The sequence below is a fragment of the Poromitra crassiceps genome (genome assembly GCF_964638095.1).
Source record: "Poromitra crassiceps genome assembly, chromosome: 6".
Lineage (NCBI taxonomy): Eukaryota > Metazoa > Chordata > Actinopteri > Beryciformes > Melamphaidae > Poromitra > Poromitra crassiceps.
The window spans coordinates 56,496,348-56,510,925 of NC_139627.1; positions in this window are offsets into that span (position 1 = coordinate 56,496,348).

Consider the following 14,578-nt stretch of genomic DNA (forward strand, 5'->3'; position numbering starts at 1 on the left):
CGTGTCAATATTTTACCCTAAAATGTTTTAGCATTGATTTTAAAAGAATTGCAAAGAATAACAGTTTTATGTTCTCCTGTAGGATGTGTTTTGGAGAGCATTGATAAGGACTACTACCGGTTATGCATTGTCATTTATGCTGTGATGGAAAATAAAAGCCACAGATATAAATGTCCCCATTTATTACAGGTAAAACCAAACATGAAACTATACTAACAAGTACTGTACATAAAATGTAATTGTTGCACAATTGCAGTTTTATAAAATTTAATGATATGTCCAGGTGGTCCATATAGTCAGGGTCCCTACACATCTCCAATTGAAAACATTCCAGAGCTTGATTTGTTTTGAAGGTTTTAAGTTAAGTTAAGTTATCCTTTATTTATCCCCTTGGGGAAATTCATCCTCTGCATTTGACCCATCCTCTACTAGGAACCTTCCTAGAACTAGGAGCAGTGGGCAGCCACTGTGCAGCGCCCGGGGACCAACTCCAGTTCTTTTGCCAGTACCTTGGTCAGGGGCACTGACAGGAGTATTAACCCTAACATACATGTCTTTCTTGATGGTGGGAGGAAACCGGAGCACCCGGAGAAAACCCACACGGACACGGGGAGAACATGCAAACTCCACACAGAAAGGACCTGGGACGGACCGGGGTTCGAACCCGGGACCTTCTTGCTGTGAGGCAACAGTGTTAACCACTGAGCCACCGTGCCGTCCTTTTGTCTGGTACTATTCAATATGATTTATGCAGATAAGACAGCGTGTCCCTGATAACTAGATCATATCACTGTATAGATGATGACTGTTCTTCACAGCCACAAATATCTCTCCAGATCTGCGGCCATCTGCAGCAGGGATCGAGGTTTGGGTCTGTGTAGACAGTTGTCCTGTTCCTCTTTCATTCCCTGACCACCGTCACAGGAGTCATTGGCAGAGGCGATGTTCTCTCTTCTTGGAAGCTCTAATAATATAAAACGTAGTAGTTACTGACTGTATGTTACACGTGGCTAACGTTAGCTAGCTTCTGACATGTTTTTCTAGAATTCATTAGATCGTTAAATGCTCCCGTAATCTAGCTAACGTTACCTCGCTAACCCACTACAGCCGATGAGGAAAAGTCAGTCATTTATCGAATGTCTTTCTTACCAAACACAATTACGCTAGTTTCTGAGATAATATATAGTGTGGCATATACCTGTGAATAACATATCGCCGCTGTCGTTCCAGGACCTCGAATTTCCAAAACAGAAACTTTTCAGGAAGTAAAAAAAAAACCTGTTTGCTCTTAAACTACTGAACCAAATGTCGTCAAAGTTGGCACATGTCTTAATTATAGTTAGTTTCCCGCTGAATGTGTCATTACTTTATAAATATCTGACCTGGATAAGCTCAAATGATGTTGTTTATATTATCAGTCCGACTTGGAAGCGCTTTCTCATGGCCAGTCAAGCGGGAGGCAGCCGCATCCTCATGCACGAGCCCCCAAGCTCCAGGCCGCGGGGGCGCGCGCTGGAGCAGCAGGATTGCCCCTCGCCTCTCATGGCTGAATGGGGGCTTTCGCATGGGGTGAGAAATAGTCTGACATAACGTAACGTTAACGTTACTTTATTCTCGTCAGAAAGCACTCCGATTTGCATGTTAAAACAAGTTTGCAGCCTAGGAATAACTGGAAAACATTTGATTGATATATTAACGTCAGAGGAAGCCAGGATGAGTCAAAACGATATGAGAAATACACAGCGCGTCTGCCGTGTGTCTTTTCCGGGTTTATTGTCCTGCGTGGGGGGGTACACACGGAGGTAGGGGGGGGATTTCGAGGTTTGACTGACAGATTGAGGGCGAATGGCGTTACGAGATTTACTCACAAGCTCGTTTTAATGCTTTTCCATTGGTTGCATTTGTTAAAAACCACACAGAGACGTGAAGGGTGACCAATGGCATTGATTCATGACAAAAAGTAAGAAAGTGAAAAAAGTGACATTCGAGGTCCTGGCCCGACACCGACGATATTCTTACCTGGAAATCACACATCAAACCGTAGGCCAGCTCTGAGTCTGTTTACATTTCGGGCGGAGGGGCTGCATTGGTTGTAGCCATTGCGTGCTAGCAGTACTGAAATGAAAAGTGTTAGCTCCTGTGCTAACAACAAAGGTCGCAGAGTGATGACGCCATCTGTTGCACTGCGCATGTGCTCTGTGTGCTAAGCTGGTTGGCTGATGGAGTGGTCTATCAAGGGAGGTACACCCGCCCCTCCCCGACGGCAGAAACCGGTTTGAATGGCTCGTTCGCCAGACCCTAGTGACTGAGAGCAGGTCTGAGAGCAGGTCACGTGGGGGATGGGTTTACCCAGGCTAATGCTTCCTGGCTCGTCGGCTCACACCTTTTCAGACAGACGTTGATTCAGCGCTGTTATTACCTCCACTGATGGAACGAAAGGCGTAACAAAATGACATATTATATTATATTATTATTTATTACTATGTAAAACAATATATATGTTAGAAAATATAAGCAGTACAGCAGCATTAAAATAATGAGTGAATGAGAGACACAAGAGCTGGAGATTTGATTCAGGGATGCAAACTCATGGTGAAAAAAGAGAGATACCGGGGGGGGGGGGGGTCTCTATCAAACTAGTCCATTGGCAATTTCTGCGCTGAGTGAGTGAATATTCAACACAGCAGCATTATTAACCTATAAACATAGTGCAATAAGGAGAACTGTGGAGCCCCCCAGGGGTCGCAGCTGGTACAAAATCAATATGGTAAACTAGTGTGCACAGTTTTATTACAATTTATAAATCTGTGCACATGGTTTACTAATCCATGGATTAGTAAACCATGTGCACAGATTTGATACTGGTAACATCATAGAGGGACTTTTAGGCCTATATACAGACAGTGAGCCAGAGCCATTACACACAGCTTAGTCTCGCTGGCCAGCATCCGTGAGGAGTCTGGCGGCGCAGGTCTCCATTGTGGAATTGCGATGGACGGCGCTTAGCGTCGGTGCCCTTGGAAAATAGTTTCCAACAATCCAACTTGCCATTTTCAGCGTGTAGCAACCAGGCGTGATTTCTATTCGCACATAGGTTACGCAACAACCACGCCCTGTGCCCGCCTACGCAGCAGTCAAGCGCCGGGATTGGCCAGGCGCCCATGCTCACGTGAGACTGACAAGGTGAAGGCCACAACAGACTCGTCCGCCTCGTATAAAGCTTAATAACAACTGATTCACTTGGACTCGTCTATTCATAGTATTCCCATGATGTCACATGCATTTCCGACCAATATGGCACTTTACACTACACACAGCTCATTGGCTGTGTGTGTAATTAGATTGTTAATCACCTGTTAATTGATTACAATCAGACCAAGATGTCTGTGTGGTGATGTCACAGAATACTATCAATAAACCACTGGTCTACTTGTTGCTGTGAGTTTTGTATTGTTGTGCTAACATTCTGGTATCATCATCAACCTTTATTTAAACAGGCAAGTTAATTAAGAACAAATTCTTATTTTCAATAACGGCCTGGTGATAAACATGGACCTGGAACCATTCTGCCTATGTTTGAATCTGGTTTTCTATTGTGACACTTATGAGCACTCAGTGCAGACTCAGAGTAGTTAACTGTTTCTTTAATGATTAATACATGTCAGTTCGTGAATATATTAGTTAATCATTAGATAGTTGCTGATTAGAATAGAGTGGTTAATGATTAGTAAATGTGAAAATAATAATATTAATAATTGAAAACAAAATATAACCCCCCCCCCCCCCCCCCCCCACCACCACCACATCAATTGTGTTAGGGTATGGTCGTGGTTAAGAAAACCCTAATCTTAAGCACATCTATTTGACTTGCTGCATGTTCTGTGTGTTTGAGCTGGGCTGTGGTCCAGTGGTGAAAGACCATGCCTTCCAACCCAAAGGTTTGTGGTTTGAATCCCGGTACGGACACTAAAACCTTTTCAAGTCTTTCATTGGGAAAGCCATAACAAAACTGCCTAGAGATCCATTGTAAGTTACCTAGGCTGATAGTCTAGGGGTCTAGGGGTCCCCCCCACCCCTCCCTGCCAGCCCCTGGCCTCCTTCCTTCACCCTGCTCCCACCCCTCCCTCCCTCCTCCCCCCTCCCTCCTCTGCCATCTCCCGGTCTCCCTCCTTCACCGTGTTCTCACTCAACCACTCTCACCATCTCTGCAGGGACTGTGCCTGCTCCCCTCTCTCCTCTGCGGGTCAGTCCCTGCAGAGATGGTAGTAGAGTGGTTGAGTGCGAACAGGGTGAGAAAAAGGAGGCTGGGAGATACATAGATAGATGGCAGAGGAGGGAATTTTGTTGGAGGAAGGGAAACAAGAGGGAGTTAGAAGGAAGGACATGGAGCTGAGGAGAGGTCAGACAGTGGAGGATGGGTGGACAGGTTGGAGGGGAGGTCAGGCAGTGGGGGTGGTGGTTGTCCTCTCTCCTCCTGCCTGTAAGTCCTCTCTTGCCTTGACCTCTCTCTCCTGCCTTGTCCTCTCTCCTGCCTTGTCCCTCCTGTCTTGTCCTCTCTCTCTCCTGCCTTGTCCTCTCTCTCTCTCCTGCCTTGAAGTCCTCTCTCTCTTGTCCTCTCTCTTCTCTCTCCTGTCTTGTCCTCTCTCTCTCCTGCCTTGAAGTCCTCTCTCCTGCCTTGTCCTCTCTCTCTCTTCTGCCTTGTCCTCTCTCTTCTCTCTCCTGCCTTGTCCTCTATCTCCCTGTCCTCTCTCTCTCCTGCCTTGTCCTCTCTCTCCTGCCTTGTCCTCTCTCTCCCTGTCCTGTCTCTCCTGCCTTGTCCTCTCTCTCCCGCCTCTCTCTCCCTGTCCTCTCTCTCTCCTGCCTTGTCCTCTCTCTCCCGCCTCTCTCTCCCTGTCCTCTCTCTCTCCTGCCTTGTCCTCTCTCTCTCCCGCCTCTCTCTCCCTGTCCTCTCTCTCCCTGTCCTCTCTCTCTCCTGCCTTGTCCTCTCTCTCCCTGTCCTCTCTCTCCTGCCTTGTCCTCTCTCTCCCTGTCCTCTCTCTCTCCTGCCTTGTCCTCTCTCTCCCTGTCCTCTCTCTCTCCTGCCTTGTCCTCTCTCTCCCTGTCCTCTCTCTCCTGCCTTGTCCTCTCTCTCCCTGTCCTCTCTCTCTCCTGCCTTGTCCTCTCTCTCCCGCCTCTCTCTCCCTGTCCTCTCTCTCTCCTGCCTTGTCCTCTCTCTCTCCCGCCTCTCTCTCCCTGTCCTCTCTCTCCTGCCTTGTCCTCTCTCTCCCTGTCCTCTCTCTCTCCTGCCTTGTCCTCTCTCTCCCTGTCCTCTCTCTCTCCTGCCTTGTCCTCTCTCTCCCTGTCCTCTCTCTCTCCTGCCTTGTCCTCTCTCTTGCCTTGTCCTCTCTCTTCTCTCTCTCTTGCCTTGTCCTCTCTCTTCTCTCTCCTGCCTTGTCCTCTCTCTCCTGCCTCTCTCCCACCTCTCTCTCCCTGTCCTCTCTCTCCTGCCTTGTCCTCTCTCTCACCCCCCACAATGGATCTCTAGGCAGTTTTGTTATGGCTTTCCCCAACAAACGACTCGAAAAGGTTTTATTGTCCTTAATAAACAGATTACTATTCAAAACTTGACAAGACAAAACTGAACTAAACCAAACACATACAGTAGGCTAAGCCCCTGCAAATGGGTCCAGTTACAGTATGTAGGCAGCAGTCCTGGTGCCTCCCCCTGTCAGAAGCAGGGACATGAATCCCCCATTGAAGGATGCAGCCCCTCCTATGCAGAGACAAACATCATTAGTTTTCAATTAACCACACAATACAACAAGAGTCCCCTTCAACACAACTATTATTACATTGACTTTCCCGTACGTCATCATTTATAATGACTCCATTTATAATGACTCCAAGTAGTTTAACCCCTCAAAAATTGGTTTTACAGTTTTTCACAAAAGACTTGCTCCTGGCCAATCCTGGTGCTTGACTGCTGCGTAGGCGGGCACAGGGCGTGGTTATTGCGTAACCTATGTGCGAATAGAAATCACGCAGCAACGAGCTAGCGTGTAGCTTTCTGCCGTTAGCTTGCTAGCTAGTTAGCATTGACACAAAGGGAGGAGGGAGCTGAAGCCGCTCTGACATGGTCGGAGCCAATGCAGCTGCTGTGTGACCAGGCACACTCCTGGTCTGTCAGAATAGACTCACTGACTCTTACCATGCAGCTGCTGTGTGACCAGCCACACTCCTGGTCTGTCAGAATAGACTCACTGACTCATACCATGCAGCTGCTGTGTGACCAGCCACACTCCTGGTCTGTCAGAATAGACTCACTGACTCATACCATGCAGCTGCTGTGTGACCAGCCACACTCCTGGTCTGTCAGAATAGACTCACTGACTCATACCATGCAGCTGCTGTGTGACCAGCCACACTCCTGGTCTGTCAGAATAGACTCACTGACTCATACCATGCAGCTGCTGTGTGACCAGCCACACTCCTATAGTCTGTCAGAGTAGACTCACTGACTCATACCATGCAGCTGCTGTGTGACCAGCCACACTCCTGGTCTGTCAGAATAGACTCACTGACTCATACCATGCAGCTGCTGTGTGACCAGGCACACTCCTGGTCTGTCAGAATAGACTCACTGACTCATACCATGCACCTGCTGTGTGACCAGACACACTCCTGGTCTGTCAGAATAGACTCACTGACTCATACCATGCAGCTGCTGTGTGACCAGGCACACTCCTGGTCTGTCAGAATAGACTCACTGACTCATACCATGTAGCTGCTGTGTGACCAGCCACACTCCTATAGTCTGTCAGAATAGACTCACTGACTCTTGCCTTGTCCTCTCTCTCCTCCTGCCTTGAAGTCCTCTCTTGCCTTGACTTGTCCTCTCTCTCCCGCCTCCCCCTGTCCTGTCCTCTCTCTCTCCTGCCTTGTCCTGTCACTGACTCATACCATGTAGCTGCTGTGTGACCAGCCACACTCCCGGTCTGTCAGAATAGACTCACTGACTCATACCATGCAGCTGCTGTGTGACCAGCCACACTCCTGGTCTGTCAGAATAGACTCACTGACTCATACCATGTAGCTGCTGTGTGACCAGCCACACTCCTGGTCTGTCAGAATAGACTCACTGACTCATGCAGCTGCTGTGTGACCAGCCACACTCCTGGTCTGTCAGAATAGACTCACTGACTCATACCATGTAGCTGCTGTGTGACCAGCCACACTCCTGGTCTGTCAGAATAGACTCACTGACTCATACCATGCAGCTGCTGTGTGACCAGCCACACTCCTGGTCTGTTAGAATAGACTCACTGACTCCTACCATGCAGCTGCTGTGTGACCAGGCACACTCCTGGTCTGTTAGAATAGACTCACTGACTCAGGTCCCTGAGAACAATGTGCTTAAAAGGTTCTCAAATATCTGGGACCCGTTTTTGGCCTAAAGCAGAGAAGATTGCAGTCCGCTGTCCAGGTGTTATACTGAGTTTTGCACCCCCGCCAGATAGCAGCAAAATGCATCCCCACCTAACGGGAACATTATTGTAATGATTTATACAGAAACATAACTGTTTAAAAATGATATAGTTGTTTGGGTAGACTGGTGGTGGTGATGCATGGTGGCGATGCATGGTGGTGCGGGGAAGCATAACTCGTCACAAGAACAGGCGCAAACGCAGATTAGAGGCGTGCCAAACATTTATGCACGGCACAAACGGGATTTGGGCGGTGCTAACCACCAGAATTATTCACAGGTGTGGCCTGGCAATGCCTGGGCGTTACATCAATCAAACCAGATTCCCGTCTTGCTGCAGTTATAGCATGCTGTAATTCTTCCCATGCGTAATTTGGATAGGTGTAAGCCTATTGACTGTTATTATCCCTATCTCATAATGACACCATCACATCATACACCTGTTAAAAACATCTGAGTTTTGATGCAATTCGGGTTATTTTGTTGACTGGGGTGCTACAATAGAAATGTGTTTTCCAGCGGGTAAATGGCGGAGACAAAAGAAAAGATTGGAGGGTTTACAGTGGACTCAATTAAAACTCGACTCGTGCCGAGGCTTGTGCCAGATCGGCTGTGATGCCAACGACCCTCCGGGTTATAGCAGGTGAAGGTGAATAGCCTATTGCAAGTAGGCTACAATCTACATGTTTTCTCAATTAATTTACCATAACCCCTCTTTGCAATGTGATCAAAGTTTCTCAGTGAATTATAGTTGATTGCCTCACCGAATAATCTGCTGGTTACCCAATTTTAGCATCAGAATTTGATGTACTGGGGTGGCACGTCCGTGCGTAATGACGTTTCTGCGCTGCGCTGCGATTATGGTGCGGGATCCAACACAGCGAGGTATTTAGCGCGTAAGAGGTCCTTCAAAGCTCTTAGCCCAAAGTAATTGTGCGCTGCTGATGATAGGATAATGCCATCTATCCCCACATTTTAGCGCTGAAACGCCTGCTTTGGCATGTGGCACGCCTATGCCCAGTACAATTATAACAGGCATGCGCTTGTGCCCGCCCCCAATTTGCATTGTGCACGCGTTAAACGAGCGCAAATGCTAAATTTGCGCTTGATACTACTGTATGGGCAGTGTCCCAATGAAATATCTTCTTAGTGAGTCTTTGGTCAGACATTCTCACAAGTCTATTCTATAGTCGAAGGATTTGAACTCTGTGTCTGATGCTTGGGGATTCCCAACACATATCTCCACTAATGGCCAGAACTGAGGTGAATTTATGAACTCCTAGAAAGCGGATGGCTCTGTGATGCACAGTGTTACAGCTTGTATGTTCACAGAAACCCCAAACACCAGAAGCATATAGTCAGACACAGGACAGACACATGAGTTATACAGTTGTGTGTAAGCAGGCGGGGACTGCATAATTGGGCACGTCGGGCAAATGCTCTACCTCCTGAGCTACAGCCGCCCCTAGTGGGTGCAAGTGGGTGCATCTCATTGTAAAATTGGACTCGGCCGAAATTGGGCTTCAAACGGCCCAAATTGGGCTTCAAACGGCCCAAATCTGCCTTCAAACGGCTGAAATTGGCCTTCAAACAGCCCAAATCTGGCTTCAAACGGCCCAAATTGGGCTTCAAACGGCCCAAATTTTTCACGCGCGTCGCCCCATATTGGCCTGGCCTGCTTGGTATCTGATGCCCGGCCTGAATTAGAATCCCAGTCCGCCCCTGTGTGTATGTATGTACCTCCTGAGCTTGAAAGCAAGCAAGTTTTTTTCTTTTCTTTTGCAGTTTTAAGAATATCTCAGTTTAATTTAGCATTAGGATTAGACTGTTGTGATGTCATTATTCAGTTTTAACCACCAATAATTGTTCCTTTTCTCATCATTTCATTTCTCAGAGTGAATACTGTATATTTATTTCGAGATTTTTGTCAATTATTTGTGCTGTTATGGTTATTATTAGCTTAGTTACTCACTTCTACACTATCTTAGATTGTGTTAATTATGGATGGAATTATAGTGAAAATAGATTTTCCCCCCTTTTTGCTGGGGACCCCCCTTTGAAAACCACTGGTTTATAGGCTACAACTGTTGTGAGAAGCTGGCGAATTGTTGCACATTGATTAAACAATTGCATTATTTAAACAAACACATTAGATGGATTAAACAGCTGTCATCTGGTGCATTTTAGGCCCAGGAGAAACAGAGTTGATCTGGGAATAATTTCTGGCTGAGCAATGCAATGCACCTCAAAATAAAGTAAGCCATTTACAGTTAGTTTGTCAGTAAAAGGTTTGATGAATAAATCAATCAAAACCACTCCGCTACTGTACTGTTGACAGTAGCTGTCGTAAAGACAGGGGGAGTGACTATCAGCTACAGCGTTATTTACACCCTTCCCAACATGCTAGGTTGACATGCTTGGTCCCATAGATTCCTTATTTCTTCTACTTTCATATGGTATAAAGATTATCACTCTAGCTTTAAAAATGAGCTCCCTGTCAGCCGTGGATTTTCAGGCCAAATTCAGTTTAAAAATGTGAGAGTTTAAGGTCGCCGTTTTTATTTGGAAAAATGACAGGCTATGCAGCATGAAACATATTAATACAAAAAAATAGCGTTGCTTGGTGGACCATTTGCACGCCGGATTTACTAGAAGACCCGGATAACTTGAACTTAATTGACTTACTTGCACATCCATGCCGTCTGTAACCGCGTGCAGCCAAGACGTTGCAGTATCCCAGTGTTTGCGGAGATTTCAGTCTCCGCGCGCACCACCCGCTCTCAACTCGTGTTGTGGAAAGTCCTGTTGGCTCGCGCATCGCGTAATACAATGCAACGACTGTGAGCTACTGTTTGATCAAAAGTAAATAAAAAGAAGAAGGGGAAAATATAGCTGCTACTGTCGTGTAAATCTATCTATTACTGTCAGGTCATCACATTAAAGTGGTATCTTGATGTCATCACTTCCTGGACAAATGGAGCTGGATTCAACAACATTTTGAGACTCATTCATCATTGGACAATACAATGTCAATCTTATAAATATATCCAATCAACAACCAATTTGGTTGAATAAATTAATTGATTGGTAGTGATTGGTGAGGGCGGTTGAGGCTTCACTGTTCCCTGTGAATTGCATGTGTTTTTCCAACCAATCATAGATTAGCATGAGATAAATTACCAAGGAAATGAAATGCCCAAGGGGGTAATGTATGTAGGGTACCTGAAGGCACATACATGCCGCTCTCCTTTCCATCAGTGCCCTACAGGTGTCACTGTTGAAGAATTTTAAGAATATCATGAATACCATGAATTTTATTAAGAAAAAACACATTTGATTGATATTTTATTTAATATATATATATATATATATATATATATATATATATATATATATATATATATATATATATATATATATATATATATATATAAAATCCCCCATCTCTTCTGAAAAATAAGGGAGGCTCATTCTCCCTTCCATACATTAATAACCTCCCCTGACACATATACATATTTTCAATTTTATGACTAAGCATGACTGAGGCCCGTCCATATATTCCCCTGCATTTGGTGAGTTTGTCTATCTGTGGACTACCAGGACAGCACAGGGACCACAGACTCGCTGCTACCGCTGCTGCCTGCAGCCTGCTTTTGCTGCTGCAACGTTCCTCCACCGTGGGTGAATTCCAGTCACAACAACACAACAGTCAAGTGTGGACAACACTAAAAAGCATGCTCCAAGAGGGACCGCTCACGACCAGCTCTCTACTCTAAGTAAGTAGGCTATGGCTATGCATTTTCCTTCTCTGTCCTACACACACGTCTACTTCAGTCCCACACGACAACATACGTCTGCTCGCTGGAAATCAGACCTGAGAGTAGATTATATAGCCGAGTGCGGCCAAACTGCGTGCAGGCGCTATTGCACCCAGGTGGTGCTAGTTAGTGTATAACTCCGCCAATAATGTTGGTTCTACTATAATTTAGTTCCCTGCATGCCAGATATATGTATTTAGTTGCTAACATCTTTTAAAAATTGTCTTTAGGTCATGCTCTAACATTGTGCCAATGCTCAAGCTTTTATCATCAAAGGCACAATTCCCTCAAATATTGCACATATCTGCATGCCGGGCTAACCGGCATATATTTTGATAAAATGTATTTTAGGTAGTAATACATTTTAGAGACAGAAATAAAAAGAATTGCATGGCATCAAATGCATTTTCAAAATGTATTTTGAAGATCCCATCCATTCTAAATGTAGTTGAAATGCATTGTGGCAAAAATAAATAATGTAAAATATATTTTGTTTCCATATGGGAGACATGTTGAGATGGGAATCGTTCTCCATGTGTGAATGTCTGTAACTTTTACTAAGATCTTCCAATGGATTCCTTCAACTCAGGTAAACTGTTGATGTTTATCTTAGTTTTGTTTTGTATGAATGTATTCAATACTACATCTCCAAATATATACGCTTTATTGTAACATGTTGACAGAAAAGAAATAATATCAAACATGAATATTTGTTCAAACAATGTACCAACAAAACATACAGACACAAAGTAATAATGAATGATACACTCACTATGAAACTGTGATGCACAGTCAGTTTTACAGACATGTTGCATATCAGGGATTGACTGATATGGGGTATTCGAGGCCGATACAGATATTTTTCAGTACGTTTAAATCTCAGTACCTTTAAAGAGGAGAATAGCAAGCGACTTGGACAAGCCTCCAACTGTACTAACACCTCTCCACTGAAACTAATGAAATTATACAGGATAACTCACCACACCTATTCAATGGGAGGAAAACTATTGGACACATAGCCATTTAAATGCAGAATTATGTTGCAAAAACCCAACTGGTTTAAATGAATAAATAAAGTATGCAAATAAAATAAAATGTCATGTCCGCTTTTCCAGACTCTTTAGCTGTGTTCAGGAGGAACCTACGTCTAGGTTGACTTGAGTAAGAGTAAAAAAGTATCTTGTGAAAAAATTACTCTGGTAGTGAGTAACTTTATGAGTAACTAAATATGTGATTTATTACGGTAACGTTACACGACGGTCTGTTGTCGTTGGTTTTCTTATACTGCTCATTAGAGAATGAATTTTTATTTTTTATTTAACCTTTATTTAAAGAGTGAAGTCTCATTAAGACAGGGGGTCTCATTCTCAAGAGAGAGCTGGTCAGCCAGCAGCAGCGAGACACACAGGTCAGACACACAGGACATCCAAACAAGGTAGAAACAGCTCACAAAGTGATGAGTAGAAGACAGATTTTAACTGCTAAGTACAAAGCAACTGCCCACAGACGCTAAGTACAAAGCAAACCCCCACAGACGCTCTCTCTCTCTTGCTTTTGTAAAAGTCGTTTCAAATGTCTTAGGGAAATTGAGCTGTACAGCTTCAATTCCTGTTGTAACGTGTTCCAGGTTGAGGGGGCAGAGTAGGAGAATCTGAATGATTCAGATCATTTCTAAAACATCTCCACTGAAATCATTATAGTCATGAAACGCTGAAACTGCATTTAAACATCCATTCAAAACCTCTTCTCCTCAGAGTGACGGCTCCAAGTTGAAGCAGCGTGGAGCCCTAAGCCTAAGGTGACTATTCAGTGATGGATACAGTCTTCATGCAATATTTCCATAAGGAACTTTAGCAGCGTCCATGTTGTGAGGTCTGGCAGGCAGGACTCTCACAGCTTCCGTCCGCCAGCGCACGAACTGCAGAGTCTGCCAGCAGGAAACACACAGCTTCAATACAGGAAACAGAGCTTCAATAGAGAGGCAAAGTGAACGTCACTTCCTGCTTCAGCACTGTACCAGAGATTTGTATCCGCCATTTATTTTCCCATCGACATTTCGTAATATCCTTAGAAAAATAGTTTTACTTCGTCAAACCAAACGGTCCAGCTATATTTAGAATCGGGAGAGACCATAGAACATTTCATTCGGACCAAAACTAAAAAAATTACATAAAAAAAATATTTATTTAAATCTGAGTGAAATGGTATGTGGTCTCTCCCGTTTCTAAATATATCTGAGCCGTTTGGTTTGAACAAGTAAAACTATTTTTATAAGCATTTTACGAAATGTCCATGGGAAAATAAATGGCGGATGAAAATCTCTGGTACAGTGCTGAAGCAGGAAGTACTACTTCCTGCTTCAGCACTGTACCAGAGATTTTGGCAAAGTGTAGCCAAACTAGGCAAAGTGACCGCCTAGTAGGCGGTCACTTTGCCTCTCTATATACTGTTAGTCTGCCAGCAGGAAACACACAGCTTCAATACATTGTTAGCTTGTTTTCAACATGTTATTGTTTTGGTTATGTCACAGAACCATACCATTACTGTACTACAATAATGTTGATAGTAATTGCCACCATGTAAATATAGAATGCTCTGACCTGGAAGTAGATGATGATGATGAGGACGAAGAGCACCAGCATCACCAGGATGATCACAGACACACTGACTGGAGCTGCTGCTGATCTCCCATCACCTTCACCTTCATCTTCATCTTCATCAAGCTGTTGTGTGCTCTGTCTCTGAGCACCCTGGACAGGACAGTCTGGACTCTCTGTACAAGGAAGGAAGGAAGAAAGAAAGAAAGAAAGAAAGAAAGTAAGAAAGAAAGAAAGAAAGAAAGAAAGAAAAATAAGTAAGTACTGTATGATAAATTCACAACCCGTTCTCACTGTGACGGTGTAATATAGTGTATCAGCACTCTGTCACACACATGGTGCATTGGATGTAGCACGTCTGGGTACTTGTATTATGGAACACACACAGACACACCTGGTCGGGGTGAGGCAAAGGTCAAGTTACGCTGTGGGGTTGGAGGTTGGTCTTCCTACCTTGGAGACCTTAGCTCTAAGCACCCCCCCCCCCCCCATCATATCCAAACCCTAACCCTAACCAAGTGGCTACCAGTGCCTAAATGTAACCCACCTCCCCCCGTGTGCCTAACCCTAAGAGACTCTTGCCCAACGCTTAAACCTAAGCCCCCTCAATCCCCTTTGCCTCAACCCAACCAGGTGCACAGTGTCCATGAACGTTGATCATATTTGCACACTGCAAAAGGGTACTGTGCACATTCCATCCA